The sequence below is a fragment of the Panthera uncia genome, assembly GCF_023721935.1.
Source record: "Panthera uncia isolate 11264 chromosome A1 unlocalized genomic scaffold, Puncia_PCG_1.0 HiC_scaffold_17, whole genome shotgun sequence".
NCBI classification, from domain to species: domain Eukaryota; kingdom Metazoa; phylum Chordata; class Mammalia; order Carnivora; family Felidae; genus Panthera; species Panthera uncia.
In genome coordinates this window covers 106,241,561-106,251,779 of record NW_026057577.1, presented here as the reverse complement: position 1 = coordinate 106,251,779, position 10,219 = coordinate 106,241,561, and positions in this window count along the sequence as shown.

Here is a 10,219-nt window from a genome sequence, read left to right as displayed (position 1 = left end):
TTTTACCCTGGGTTTTATTTTGGATACATTTCATTTCTATGTCTTCAAAATCACTAATGTTTTCTTCAACATTATCTAATCCATTGTTAATCCTATTATGTATATTTTTCATCTCAGTCATTGCATTTTATATCTTTAGAAGTTTAAACTTGAATCTTTTTTCAAGTTTATTTATTTCTGAGAGAGAGAATCCCAAGCCTGGAGCCCAATGTGGGGCTTGAACTCATAAACCATGAGATCATGACCTGAGCCAAAACCTAGAGTTGGATACCCAACTGACTGAGCCATCCAGGTGTCCCTCAACTTGAATCTATTTTAAAAAGGTACATATTCCATGTCTCTTTAACATGCTTATGCTTTCTTCTTCCTTCTACAACATATGGAAGAGATTTATAATAACTTTTTAAATGTCCTTATCTGCTAGTTCCAACATCTGTGTAACTTCTGAGTCTATATCTATTAGTTGATTCTTTTTCTCATTATATGTTCTATTTTCCTGCTTACTTGTCTACCTGTGGGTTTTACCTTGTTGGTATAAATTTTGTATTTCTTTAAATATTAATGCACTTTGTTTTGAGACACAATTTATTTAGAAATAGTCTGACCATTTAAGGCTTGTTTTTAATAAGCTTTTCAGGGTGGGACCAGAGTATCTTTTAGTTGAGGGCTAATTTTGTTCTACATCTTCAGAGTCCATGCCCTTCTGAGAACTCTGATGCCCCATGATTACAAGGTTTTTCCCATTCTGGCTGGTGGCAACATAAACTATGACCCAGTCTCTATGAGCTCCGGGGATTATTCTGTTTCCTTTCTTCAGGTTCTGGTAGTTTTCTTAAATGTATGCTCTAATCAGCACTCAGCTGAAGACTTGAGTGAAAACCTGTGCAGATCTCTGGAGTTCTTTGTGCAGCTTTCTCCTCTCTAGTTACTCTGCTTGGCAAATTCTCAGCACCGTGGCTTCCTAAATTCTCAACTCTTTTTTCTCAACTGGGCTGTTTGAATTCTCTCTTCCCACACTGTGGGATCAAAACTCTTTCTAGGTATGATTGTCAGGGCATCATAGGACTCTCCTAGTTTGTTTTCCTTCCTGTAGTGATTACTGTCCTGTGCTGCCTGTTTAATGTCTTAATATTGTTGGCTGATATATTTTGTCTATATTTATGGTTTAAGTCAAGAGAGTAAATCCATTCCCTCTAGTCCACCATAGCCCAAATTGGAAGTTCCTGAACATTTAAGCTTGAGAAATATTCTTAAGAGATTTCACCAGTCTCATTGTGAACATCATGTCCTGTTACACTCTTTCAGAGAAGGAATCATTTCCTTAAGTTTTGTGAGTCCAAATATCTTTTTCCCCCTAACTTCTTCTCAGATGCTACCCTTTTGCAAGTAAAGGTTTCTGGTACCTTCTACTCTGGGGATAGATCCTTGGTAAACCAAGATTTATAAGACCATTAAACAGTTCAATATTCCTTTTTGGAGAGCCTAAATACCTTAATATTATATATTACCAGGATTATTTTCTATTAGAGAAATATAGGGGATAAAATTGATATTTTAAATAAATAGTTGGGCAACAGAAAAAAAGACAAAAAAACACATTAAAAATCCATTAGGCAGCATGTGATGATTTGAAGCCATTCTTCTTGGACATTAGGTCAGATAATGGGAAAAAGGCAGAACTTTGTGGATTTTCTGCCCATCACCAGTATAAATATTAGACTGATTCATCGTTTAAAATGAATCAACAGCAGATACTAATACTGTACCTGTGGGAAAATGTGGCTTGAGATTGAGATTAATGATAAACAAGCTTTTAGAATACAGCCCACTCATAAATAGGATACATCTTAACTCACACCCACATATCTGAAAATAGAAGACTTTAGGCTTACCATTTTCCAGCCTGTCCTACATTAATATGTTAGGAACATCCTTTGTGTTTCCTCACTCTCTGCCATCACCCTCACCAAGCCAACATCATGTCCCACTCGATTACTGCAAAGACCCCCTAAGTAGTCACCTTGCTCATTCTCTTGGTTTATACCGTCCTTTGTCCATGCAATCAGAGTCATCTTTTAAAAATTCATTTCTGAGCCTGTTACTGCTTTGTTTAAATTCTAATGGCTTTCCCTAGTGACTTAGAGTGAAATCTAAGCTCCTTACTATCACCCATTCAGACCTTCTTTGCAACTCATCCTGCGTTGCTTGTTTTTTGGTTTTGGTTTTTGTTTTTTCTTTCTTTTTCTTTCTTTTTTTTTTTTTTTTTCTGCTCTAAGCACCCTGGCTTACTTCCTGCTTCTCTGTCAAGCCTGGATATTTGTTCCCTCCAAGTTTTTGCATTTGTTGTTTTCTCTCCCCCATGTAGTCTCCACATGAGTCTCTTCATGGCTGTCTTCTCCTACTTACTGTAAGTCAGAGCTCACAATTTCCTTAGACAAGACTTCCTGACCACACTATGTAAAGTAACCTTCCATCTACTCCTGCCCTACTTTCTATCAAACCACTTCAGTTTCCTTAATTGTTACAAACTGGTTAGAGTCTAGAATCATCTTGGTTTTCTCCTTCTTTCCTATTAGATTATAAGCTTCATTGTACATGTTGCTCATAGTCACAGCCTTATACCTCTAATACTGGTTAGCACATGGCAGCTGCATGCTGGATATTGCTAAATGTAAGACCACCTTTGGTGCAAAAAATATTGAAACTAATTAAATAATTTTTGAATCAATTTATGTCCTATCTAAATGTCTATACTTCCATTCTAAATGGCTGGTGAATAATGAATTAAATTTATATCTTTGGTACTCTACTCAGTTTAGTTAATGTGTTAGGCAATTCTAATGTATTTTGTTGTGTGCTTTTTTCAAATTTCAATAAACATGTTTAAAGTATGCTAGACCTTGGAATCTATGATGAAAATATGAAATTCTTTTTTCAAAAATAGATTTTTCGGGGCAACTGGGTGGCTCAGTCGGTTAAGCGTCTGACTTCAACTCAGGTCACGATCTTGCGGTCCCTGAGTTTGAGCCCTGCGTCAGGCTCTGGGCTGATGGCTCAGAGCCTGGAGCCTCCTTCGGATTCTGTGTCTCCCTCTCTCTCTGCCCCTCCCCCATTCATGCTCTGTCTCTCTCTGTCTCAAAAATAAATAAACGTTAAAAAAAAATTAAAAAAATAGATTTTTCTTAGATCCCTGCTTCTGGAAACAGTTGGAATGGGGTATCAGAATCTTAGAAGACTTCATATGTATGAAGGAATACATAAATGTATAAACATATGAGCATGTATTTTTCAAACATATATATATATATGCATATGCAATACGCATTATTCCATTCCCATTATCCCAACCATCATAAGATGATATTATGTTACACACATTATTTGTAACTTTCATGTAAAGTCATGTGATATAATTTTACTTAAAGGAAAAAATCTAACTTTCCTTTAATGCCCTTAGTAGAAATTAAATATACAATCAGTTGTTATTTGTAGAAGTAGTATTTTGAAATGTATGTCATGAACCTTGTGGGACATTGTCAGAGCATTAACAGCATGGCAGGGATTCCCAGAATCAAGAGATTGATTTAGGGTCAAGTTTCATTTCGTTTTCAGAAGTATATTCCTTTCTTCCTGGCATGTGCTTTTTTATGAGGCCATGAAGGAGAAGATTGCACATACCAGAATGCAGGGCTCCACAGTCCTGTTCTAGGGTCCTTCATGCTATTTTGGGTATGTGTTGTTTTCAATTCAAATGATTCCCCAATTGTGCTTGCCTGTTAGAGCAAAGAATCAACAGGGTCTTTTGGTAACCATGGAAGCCACTGGCTCTCCAATGAGTTATTTTTAGATTGCTTCACTGAATAAATTTCTCTTATTTCCTGAGAGGAAAATAATGTAATATGATCTTTACAATTTGAGGGCTCAGTCATGGAAACAATACAAGGATGTTGAGAAAGGAGGATCTTATACTGTCTTATTTTATTGATAATCCAAATCTTGGTCCAAATGAGACTTAGGAAATTACACTAAAGAGTACACACAACAACAACAAAAAGTGGGAGTTATATAATGGTCCTCATTGGGTCTTCAAGTTTTACATTCTATCATTTCTTAAAAATTTTTTCTGTTGTACTAATCATAGTCTCAAAGGGAAGCCTCACATAAATCCTGCTAGTACTTTCAATCGAAGAAACTAAAAAAGCAGTTAAACTTCTGACTCCTCGGTTGATTAGGACATGGTGACATTTCTATAGGTTGTTTAATTCAACTTGGATTTCCCTTTCAACCTCAACTTGGAAAGAAGAAAAAAAATGACTGTGATGAGCTAACATTTCTAAACAATAAACTCTTGCCTCAGTATTATCTTTGAAAATCTGCATTGCTGGAAATTTCTAAAAACAGTAATTATGAATCCTCCCCTGACCAAAGGACAAAGTGTATATTGCTTCTGGAAATGTCCCCATATTATTAATGTAACTATTGTTATTTATAGAATTTATGAAGTGACCCAAGGGTGCATTCAGAGTATTGAAAGATACTTGAAAGAAGCAGACAAAATTCCTTTCTAATTAGGTCAGCCAACACCAGAAAGTGATTACATTAATTTTGTTTTTACTTTCACCTGAATAGTCTTTTTAATAGGGGCCTAGAAAAAATGGGATGTCAGAGCATAGGCTCTCATTTCTCAAAATGAGAGGTAGCCAAAGCAAATTAATATGTCCCATTTCTCTTGACATTGGATCCATTGATCTTTACGCCACTGATGAGCCTAATATCATGCTCAGTTAATGTTAGTATGCTTCCCTTTACACATAAAATGGAATACAGACTTGTTAACAAGTCCACCAAAGCCCTAGATGGTCTGGCTCCTATAGATACCTCCTCCCTCATCTTCTCCCCACCTCGACCATACTTCAGTAGACCAACTTACTTTATCTTTCCTGAAAATATCAAGTTTGTTCTGTGCACTTTCTGGTGATCTTGACTGGAAAGACCTTCACCTGATTTTGCATGGCTGGTTTTCATCTGTGGTAGGTAGAATTTTAAAAGGCCCCCAAGATTCCCCCACTTCTAGTGTACATGCTCCTCTTATTTATTTTTTTAAGATTATTTATTTTGAGAGAGAGAGAATGAATGTGAGTGGGGGAGGGGCAGAGAGAGAGAGAGAGAGAGAGAGAATCACAAGTAGTCTTTGCACTGTCATTGTGAGCCCAATGTGGGACTCAAACTCACAGACTGTGAGATTGTGACCTGAGCTGAAATCAAGAGTCAGATGCTTAACCAATTTAGCCACCCAGGTGCCTCTGTACATGTCCCTCTTAACCATGACTAGAACCAGTGAATACGATGCTGTATCACTCCTGTGATTATGTTACTAATGAGTTGACTTGAGTTAATCAAAAAGAGACTGCTAGGTGGGCCTGACCTAATCATGTAAGCACTTTAAAAGAAGGTCAGATGTTTGGGAGACACTCTCCTGTTGGCTTAATAGAAAGCATGTATGAAAGAAGGTAATTACATATCAAGGTATAATCATGTGTAGGAACTAAGAGTGGTCCCCAGCCAACACCTAGCAAGAAGAGAGGGACCATGGTCACAACACAGCCACAAGGAAATGAATCCTGCTGACTACTAGTGAGCTTCAAAGAGAACCCCAAGCCTCAGATAAGATCACAACTCATGCCAACACCTTTGCTTCAGCATGCAAGATCCCGAGCAGAGGACTCAACTAATCTGTACCTGAACTCCTAATTCACAGGAACACTGAAATAGTACATTTTTGTTGTTTTAAGCTGCTAAGTTTGTGACAGTTTGTTGTTATGCAGCAATAGAACATTAATACATCACCTTTTTCCTCTTGTCTCAAGTGTGGCTTCCTCCCAGAGGCTTTCTCTTAGCTCTATAGTGCTTTCTTTCACCTGCCCCCATTACCTGTTTTATTTTCCTGATAGCACTTAACAAAACCTAGTTGTCTTATTTGCTTACTGTCTTGGTAGCTGCTGTATTCCCCAGCACCTAGAGCCTATGTGTACATAGTAGGCCCTCAATAAATATTTGTTAAATGAAATCACTGAATCCACATTAATAAGTTTTTATTAACTGCCCATGACTAAGCTTCTAAATGATTCCCTGGACCACCAGGTGGCAGATAATTTAGAGAGTAAAGTAAATAGAAGAACCTTGGCCTGGTGACAGAACGTCTATTCTCTAATGGCAGTGTCGCCATCCAGACTTTAATCTAAAACCATCTGCCTTTATTTTTCTTAACCTGGTCAGTTGGACAGCACATCTGCCATTGCTGCTGTTGCTGTAGCCAAATTATATGATTAACTTTTATAAAATAGGTGTTTAGAAATAAAGTGGATTGATACCTTCACCAATTATAAGATCAGCAACAGAGTATTATCTTTACCACTTACTTTTGTTGCTGTGCTTTTCTTTTCCCTGCGTGGTTTAACTTCTTGAGTATGGATCTGGTTAATTTGTTCTCAAGCTTTCAGTTGATGATTTCCTTTCTTTACAACTTTAGAGCAGGTGTTCTTATGTTTTCAGAGAGTGAATTATTATCATAATGTATTTCTTTATAACTTTGCTAACTTGGCATATACTCATTCTTATAATATCGACCCAGATGATTGAGCACCTAGCTGACTAGGGGACCCAGGTTTGTGTGCAAGGGTTTCAACATATATGTAAATTTACTAGAATGTGTAAAGGTGGAAAAATAATTTCCCTTTACCCCCTGAGTTCTTGGTTGAGAACTTTTGTAACAAAAGACAAATTGAAAAGATGAAAACAAATACATTGATTAACATGTATATCCCATGTGTACATGGGAGATACCCCGAAAAACTGAGTAACTCTCAGAGATGGCCCAAGACACCAGTTCAAATACCATCTCAAACCTAAAACAAAAGAAAATTCTGGTGGGGTGGTGCGGATGGAGGCAAGGCCAATTATGGAGGTTACATGAAAAGCACAGTGAAAAAGGATAAGGTTGTTATGCAGATTCACCTCTATGCCTTCTCTATTGATAAGAGTTTCTTGTGAATTAGAGTTATAGTTTTCTTCCTGATACAGAAAAAGGGAAACACCCTTACAAATGGAAATGTCCTTTATAAATGTAAATTTCCCTTATAGAAGGGTAATTTCTACTGTTTTCAGTTTCTCCTGTGTCTGCTGTTTCTCAGAAATAATCAGCTCTCAATAATCTTTATGCCAAACAGGCATCTTCTAGTTTGGTAACTCTACTACTCTTTAACCGTAAGAGCCATGAAAACAGAGGCCTTATCTATTTTATTTTTTTGTTGTACCCTTATTCCCTGGAATAGTGCCAGAGATATAACAAGTACTCAGTAAGTAGCTTTGAAGAATGCATGAATCATGTCTCTTACCACCTTAACTGTCAGCAAGTCATGGTAGATCTTCTGTTCCATAGGATGCCTTCTGTGGGAAATTACCCTTTTCCTTTTGGAGAATCTAATCATTCAAATCCCAGTCAACTGTCATCTCTGTAGATGATGGAGTTACATTGGTTCTTTACCATCTACATATTGCCCTTTACTGAACACTTACCCCATATCTGGTATTGTGTGAGATACTAGAGGTGCAAAGGCAGATAGGATGCCTGCTCAAAATGGATTTATAGTTTTGCAACTCTAATTTATTACCACCTGCTTTTCAGATTGGGACATGATGTAATTCTAATAAAGAAGCAAAGATTCATTGAAGTATAGGGTCTGGTAATTCTGTAGATAGTCTTAAATAGTGTCTAGGTTTGTAATTTTTTTTCATACTCCTTAGTTGGGTAATGCTAACTATTGAAACAGATAAGTCTCAGTGGACTGGCATAATAGAAATGTATTTCTTGCTCATATAATTTCCAAAATGAGTGTTCTAGAGCAATTGGCAATTTCATCCAAAACTGTGACTAAGGGATCCAAGTTCCTTGTGTGTTGGAGATCTGCCATCTTTAACTTCTAATGTTGCTGCTCAAGGAGAGCAAGCTCAAGGGGAAAGAGAGGAAGATCTCTTGGATCAGACTTCAAAGTGCAACAAATTACTTTTGCCCACGATCCACTGACCAGAGCTCTGTGGCATGGTGATACCTAACTACAAGGGAAATGGAGTGATATAGTAAATGTACATATAAAATACATTTATGTTCACCAGAACAGAGCAAGAAGAGATGATTTCTATTCACCAAGCTGATGGAATTTCAAAATTTGTTGTTGTTGTTGTTGTTGTTGCTGTCGTTTAAAGATCAGGCTGGTATATTTTTGTTAAAATGTCTTTACCTCAAAGACTTAAACATTTTGAATGGATTTTTAAGGGAGAAAGATTATTATTAAAATAAACAAAACACAGAAAATGATAAGCCCTTGTGACCAAAAAACATTTTTAAAAGATACTTTAAAAATATATAGTGAATGTAGAAAAGGTATATTCCAGGAGGAAAAGAAAAGAAATTTGTTGAATAGCCAGCAAGCCTTTCAAATGTGTTCTCTGCTGGGGCGCCTGGGTGGCGCAGTCGGTTAAGCGTCCGACTTCAGCCAGGTCACGATCTCGTGGTCCGTGAGTTCGAGCCCCGCGTCAGGCTCTGGGCTGATGGCTCGGAGCCTGGAGCCTGTTTCCGATTCTGTGTCTCCCTCTCTCTCTGACCCTCCCCCGTTCATGCTCTGTCTCTCTCTGTCCCAAAAATAAATAAAAAACGTTGAAAAAAAATTAAAAAAAAAATGTGTTCTCTGCTAATGAGGAAATCCCTGAGTGTCCTCACTAGCTCTCTCATCCATGTTGGAGAGATAAAGAGCCAGGAGTCAGAATACCTGGGCTTTGTTTTCTGTTACTTAATCAGCCCGTTCACTTTCTACAGATCCTTGTGCTCTCTGAGATTCTGCAGATTTGTACAAAATGGGAACAAAGCACACACATCATGTGTTTGTCATATATTTGTTTGAAAGTTGAATAAAATAATGATTGTGTAGGTATGTTGTAAAGTGCAAACTGCAGTATAAGGCAAGGCGGTACCTTTCTTCTCATCACCATCACCATTAAGATCATGGACTGTCAGGAAGAGTGGAAGGCAAAGTGAGGACGTCCAGTTTGGCATCAACTTTACTTTGCACCACGTGCTCCCCACCCTCCATAGTCACACTGAAATCGTCTCTGCCCTCTAATAAGTCATGCCAACATCATTCATTCTTTTCCTTCGAAGACACTTCCTGAGGGCTTAATAATAAATCACCATTGTGGCTGTTTCTTGAGCTCTGACTATGGCTGCACTAGACTATGCATGTGTCTTATTTACATGATCTTTTCTCATCCTCCCTCACAGCAACCCTGGAAGGCTGATTCTCTTACCATCTCCCATTTTTCACACATGGGAAAAACAAAACTCGCAGAGGTGGAGCAAACTCTTTGAAGTCCTATAGCTCAACACTAGCATTCTGACTCCAGACTCCATGCTTGTGACTGCTCTGCTCTCTTGGTTCTTCATGTGACTGTTGTGTGGCAGACACCAAGGGCTTCCATGCTGAGCAAGAAAACGTGACCCCTGGTTTTAAGGAGACTTGAGCTTGGCTCTCAGCACCTTCAGGCCCTTGTACACGATGTTTCTGTGCCTTCATTGTTCTCTCTGCAGTACCACCTTCCCCTTTCTCTGCCTAGTTATTTTCTCCTTACCCTGAAGGCTCAACTCAGATCAGGCATCATCTTCTCCAGCCCTTCCTGGTTGCCCAGAGAGCGCCTAGAAGGTGTTTCACTCATGAGCAGATGCAGTATTACCTAGTTGCTAAATTTAGTCTTAGGCCTAGACATAGACTGTTTTAGCTCAAATTTGGCGCCATTAGTTCCACTATAATTTGGAATAGGTTGCTTCATTTCACTGAATCTCAGTCTCTGTATGCATAAATGGGATTGTTACAAGAATGAAACTAGATAATACATGTAAAGTCGTTTGGCACTTGCATGGTAAGTGCTTGGTTGACTTAGTTAACTCTAATTAATTACCATCAGGAAGACTGGTCAATCACCATATAGCATTCTCATATCTTTTGCCTGCCCAGGATTACAGGCAATCCTCTCATAGCAGACCTATGCTATGAAAGGTGAGAATGTTGACTTAATCTGTCTTTGATTTCAAAGGTTTGGGGTTGGCAGTGAGAGGTCAACGTCTCTGAACTCAGAACTCTGGCATCTTGAGCTCAATGTAGAGAAAGCC